This window comes from Chinchilla lanigera, unplaced genomic scaffold, assembly GCF_000276665.1.
Source record: "Chinchilla lanigera isolate Chin_1 unplaced genomic scaffold, ChiLan1.0 scaffold00013, whole genome shotgun sequence".
Taxonomy (NCBI): domain Eukaryota; kingdom Metazoa; phylum Chordata; class Mammalia; order Rodentia; family Chinchillidae; genus Chinchilla; species Chinchilla lanigera.
Genome location: NW_004955414.1, coordinates 25022214 through 25027817, shown reverse-complemented (window position 1 = coordinate 25027817; position 5604 = coordinate 25022214). Strand labels below are relative to the sequence as shown.

General features: G+C 41.3%; 1 long non-coding RNA gene across 1 annotated transcript in view; it reads left to right on the top strand.

The window, feature by feature from the left end:
* Positions 1-5604, top strand: part of LOC102027633 — a 77876-nt gene that overhangs the window by 28360 nt on the left and 43912 nt on the right. The gene's annotated exons all lie outside the window — the stretch shown is intronic.

Genomic DNA, 5604 nt, shown 5'->3' with positions numbered 1-5604 from the left:
TTGAAGATATCAATATGTAATACAACCACCATTGTTAATTCCCTACCACTTTGTTTGTAACTCTGTATTGTCAGTATTGTGCTTGTGATATGTTGTAAAATGTTGTATGTCTGTTAATGTTTCCCTCCTTCTATCTTTAAAAAAAAAAAGTTGATGGTTGGTTTTAGTCAGGGTTAGGGTTAGAATTAGGGTTAAGGTGACTATGGTAAGGCTATGATTATTGTTAAATTTACATTTAGCGTTCCAGCTGGATTAGGCATATGTTTAGTGTTAGGTTTTCACAAGAGTTAGATTTTATGTTTGAGATAGTGTTAGGCTATTGATTAAGGTTATGATTTCATGAAAGTTAGGTGTAAGATTACTGTTAGGGTTAAGATTAGTTTCTCTTAGGATTATGGGTTAAGGTTAGGTTTACTCGTAAGGTTAGATTTAGGTGTAAACTTATTCTGTTGCCATGGTAGAGTTAGTGTTAGGGTTAGAATTATGGTTAAGATTCGGGTTAGGGGCCAGTTGCAGGTTTAGAGCTATGTCTAGGATTTCTCCAGTAATAGGGTTAATGTTAGTGTTATTTTTAGTGTTTAGTTTTAAGTTTGCACCCGGTATGAGGTTGAAGCTAGTGTTTATGTTAGGGATTGCCTAGGACTCTTGGTATGCATAAGGCTAGGGCTAAGCCTACTGTTCTTCTAGGGTTAGACTTATGTTTAGAGTTAAGTATAACATTAGAGTTAGATGTTGGGCTAGGTCTAGTATTTTGCCTACATGGGGGTTAATGTTATATTAGCATTAGTGTTACATTTAGTGATATGACTAGGGCTAGAAATAGGCATAGATTAGGGCTGGATCTAGGGCTAGGATTCCACAATTTAGGGCTAATAGTGTTAGGGTTTGGTTTAGGGTTTAGGATCAGGCTTAATGTTAAGTGTATTACTAGGTTCCCAAGAAGCTTAGGGTTCAGCTTAGGTTTGGCATTCTAGCAGGTTTAGATGATAGGGTTAGTGTTAAGGTAGGTTTTGGGCTATGTCTGAGGTTATGGTTTGGGTTAAGGTTAGTTTTGGGTAGGGTTTGGGCTGTGGTATTCATGGGGTTAGTGTTCTAACAGGGTTAGGTTTAGGAATAATTTTAGCTTTAGAATTAGGGGTCCACCAGAGTAAGATTTAGGGTTAGGGTTAGGCTTGGACTTATGGCTAAGTCTAGGGCTACACCAAAGGCTAGTTTTAGGATTATGGGCAGGGTTCTACCAAGCTTAGTGCTAGGGTAAGTGATAGAGCTAGGCAAATGCTTGTACAGGAGCTAAGGCCATATTTGACTTATGTTTAGGGTCAAAGTGAGTATTAATTTTAGTTTAGGGTTATATTTCTACCAGGGTGAGGGTTATGGATTACTTAGTATTAATACCAGGTTTAAGGGTCGTGCTAGGGTTAGGGATCCCCCAGGTTTAGGGTTTTTGTTAGTGTTGGGTTAGGGTTAAGTTTAGGGGATAGTGTTAGGTTCACGATTAAGGTTAGGTCTAGCGCCAGGGCTAGGACTAGGGGTAGGGTAGAGTCAGGAGTAGTTTTAACATTGTTCCATATTTATGATTTGTGTCAAGTTTAGGGTTACAGTTAGGGCTGAGGTCAGATTAGGGGTAGTGTTGGGCCTGGGATTAGGGTTCCACTAGCAGTATTATTAATGTTAGGTCTAGGATTAGGGTTATATTTATGGTTATTGCCAAACTATGGCTAGGTGTAGTGCTTCCGGTAGGACTAGAGTTCCGCCAGGTTTAGGGTTATTGTTGGTATTACAGTTAGGTCTAGGTCTAAGGCTATGCTTAGGTTTAGATTTGGCATTAGGGTTAGTTTTATGTTTAGGTATAGGGTTCTGAGAGACAGGAATAGAATTTTTTTAGGAGTTGAATAGGGTTAAGATTAAGTTTAGGTTTCAATCTTTTTTAGTGTTACGATTAGGGTTAGGTGTAGGGTTATGGGTAGAGTTCCAGCAGCGTTAGGTGGAGGTATTGTTTGAATGTTGGCTCTAGTGAGGTTTAAAGTCAGGTTTAGTGAGAGGTCTAGGGGAAGGTCTAGGGCCAGAGGTATGGTCAGGGTAAGCCTAGGGCTTAGTGTTCCAGAATGGTTAGGGTAAGGTTTAGGCTAAAGGTAAATAGAGAGATAGGGATAGGCCTAGTGCAATGTTTAATAGCCAGGGTTAGGGTGGCTGAGGGTTATAGTTAAGGTTGGGATTAGGGGCTAGCATTAAGTTTAAGCTTAGGGTTATGGGTAGGGGTCCACCAGGGATAATATTAGGGTCTACATTTAGTGTTACAATTAGGATTATGGTTAAGGTTTGGTCTAGGGCTAGTGCTAAGATTCCACTGTCTTAGTTGTTTTTCTTCTTACTGAGACAATATACCCAGTACCTGAAGGTAAAGGAGGAAAGGTTTATTTGAGCTCAGAGTTTGTAAGGGTTTCAGTGCTTATTCAGCTGCCTCCAAAGCAGGCCCACAGGATAGAGGGCAGTGGCAGAGGATAACCCGTTCATGACAGGATGGACAGGAATCAAGAGCACTGAGTCTCTCTTTCCCTGTATATTCAGTCTGAGCTACAAGCCTATTGACTGGTTCCACGGATCCTCACAGAGTGTTCTGCGTTTAGTAAAACCATCCAGCCACACCCAGAAGTATTTTACCTCAAATTGTTGCTTAATCTAGTACTATACAGCAATTATCCTGCCACCCCTGAGAAGCCCCACCTATGAGCACAGGAGGCTGTGGGGCCCATCTAGACACAAACTTTGTTATCTACCATGCTTAGGGGTAGGTTTAGGTTTAGACTTAGGATAGTGCTAGTGTTAGGTTCAGTCATAGGTGTTGGGTGAGGGTTACAGGAAGTGCTAAGTCTTGGGCTAGGGTGAAGATTTGGGTTGTGTTAGGGTTAGTTTGAGATTTTCACTGGGGTTAGAATAACTTTCACAGTTATGTTTAAGTTAGGGATAGGTTTAGGTATAGGTTTAGGTTTGGGGTTAGGGTTCTACCAGTGTTAGGAATAGGGTGAGTTTTAAGGTTTAGGCTTAGGGCTGGAGCTATTTTCAGGTCTAGAGCTGTTTCCTATTCAGAATCAGGTTAAGGTTAGGGTTAGGCCTATGGCTATGACCTGGCAAAGGCTAGGTTTAAGGCTAAGTTCAAGGCTAAGGGTAGGTTTATACTTAGGGGAAGGTATATCTCTAGGGCTGGGGTCCACCAGGCTTAGTGTTAGGATTAGGGTTAGTGGTGACACTAGCCCAGGGGTTGAAATAGGTATAGGGGTTTTGTGTTTCCAGAGTTAGGTTTTGGGTTAAGTTTAGAGTTACAGTTAGGGTTAGGTTAGTGTTAGAATTTGGGTTAGGATGAGGGCATGGGATAGGCCTATAGTGAGGGTAGGATAAGAATTAGAGATAGGTTTATAAATAAATTTATGGCTATAGTAAGGCTGGGGATTTTGCTATGGCTAAATAAAGTGCCAGATTTAGGATTCGTTTTAAGGCTAGGTTTTGAGCTAGGGTATAGATGGTGTTAGGGCTAGGTTTAAGATTAGGATTGGGGTTAGACCTAGGATTATGTTTAGGGTTAGGGCTAAGATATGATGGGATTAGGGCTCTGTTTAGGGTTAGAGCTAGGCTTAGGTTTAGGGTTAGGTTTAGGCATAAGGCTAGGGCTATTATTAGAGCCTCAGTGTTAGAATTATGGTTAGTGTTAAGTCTAGTTCTTGTTAGGTCTCATGTCAGGGTTATATTTGTAGAAAGATCATAGGCTAGAGCTAGAGGTACAGCTCATGGTAAGGCTAGGATTTCAATTGAGGTTATGGTTTTGTTTATGATTATTGTTAGGGTTGCATTATGGGACAGTAAAGGTGGAAGTTAAGAGTTCTTTAGGTTTAAGTTTATATCAAGTTCAGGATTAAGGTTAGGGCTAGGGCTAGGGTAGAGTTCCAAGGGCTAGGTTTATGCTTAGGTTTGGTGTTAGGGTTAGGAGTATGGTTAGGGTTAGGTCTGGGTCTGTGGTTGGGACTGTGGAGATGATCTACTAGAAAGAATGTTAGGGTTAGAGCTAGGGTATGACCAGGGCTAGGGCTTGGGCTAGGGTTAGCGTCCAGCTAATGCTATGGTTAGAGTTTTGTTTTGGGTTAGTGTTAGGCTTATGGTCAGGGTTAATCTTATTGTTCCCCCAGGGTTAGGGTTATGATTAGGGCTACTGTCAGTGTTAGTGTTATGAATCCACCAGGCTTAGTTTAGGGTTAGGGTTATGATTAGGGCTACTGTCAGTGTTAGTGTTATGAATCCACCAGGCTTAGTTTAGGCTTAGGGTAAAGATCAGCATTAATGTTAGGGCTAGGGCTAGGGTAACACCAGAGTTAGGGTGATGGTTAGAGTTAGGCTTAGGCTTAGTGCTTTTGTTATGGTTATGGCTAGGGATCAGACTACACTATCACGTAGGTTAAAATGAAGCTTTGAGTTAAGGTTATAGTTAGGGTTAAGGTTTGGCTAAATCTAGCCTAAGGCTAGGGTTCTCTTTGGGTTCATTTAGGGTTAGTATTAGGTTTAGGTTGACCTTTATCGTTAGGCTTCTACCAGGGATATGATAATATTTGGTGTTACCATTTGTATTGATCCATGGCTACTGCTAGGCCTACTGTTAGGATTCCACAGGATTAGGTTTAAATTTAGTTTAGGGTCAGGTTTAGGTTAGGCCAACTCCTAGTGCTAGGGATAACACTGAGGCTGATATTTGTCCAGGGTTATTGTTAAGGATAGGGTGATCCCTCTGCAGAGTTAGTATAAGGAAAACTTAGGCCTAGTTTTAAAGTTAGGGTTAGAACATTGCTGAGGGCTAGTGCTAGTGCTAGGGCTAGTGGTGGAGCTAGGGCTATGACTAGGGCTAGGGCTAGTTCTGGCCTTGGGCTGGGACTAGGGCGGGGGCTAGTGCTGGGGCCTTGGCAAGGGCTGTGGATAGGCCCGGCTATGTCTAGGGGTAGGGCGAGGACTAGAGTTACACACAGATTGGGTTAGGTTGATTTTTATGTTTAAGGTATCTCCAAGTTTAGTGGTAGATTATTTTTTCACTAGGGTTAGAGTTGTGTTTAGTGTTAAAGTTAGTGTTCTATTATGGTTGATGTTAGCATTTCTCCAGTGTTACAGTTAGCATTAAGGGTAGGCTGTGTTTTGGACTAGGTCTAGGTCTACAATTTCCTCAGAGGTTGGGTTAGATTTAGATTCACAGATAGGGTTAGAGTTCTGGCTATGGTTCTGTTAGTGGAGTTTTATATGCTGGCATCTTCTGCAGATAGTCCCAGGTTCTATCTGTCCTGAACTCAATATTGGTCAGCACAAGCACAAATGGTAATAATGCTTTATAGATATTAAAAGTAGAAGAGAACACCAGTCTCTGTGGAATGAGTTTGGGCCAAATAAAAGTAGAAAAAAGAAATAAGTACTCTCCATAGGGCATGAGTGTGCTATTCTGCCTGTAGGTGGTAGTGAGAGCACAGTTACAGATGTTCTCCTTCTTCTTCTTCTTCTTCTTCTTCTTCTTCTTCTTCTTCTTCTTCTTCTTCTTCTTCTTCTTCTTCTTCTTCTTCTTCTTCTTCTTCTTCTTCT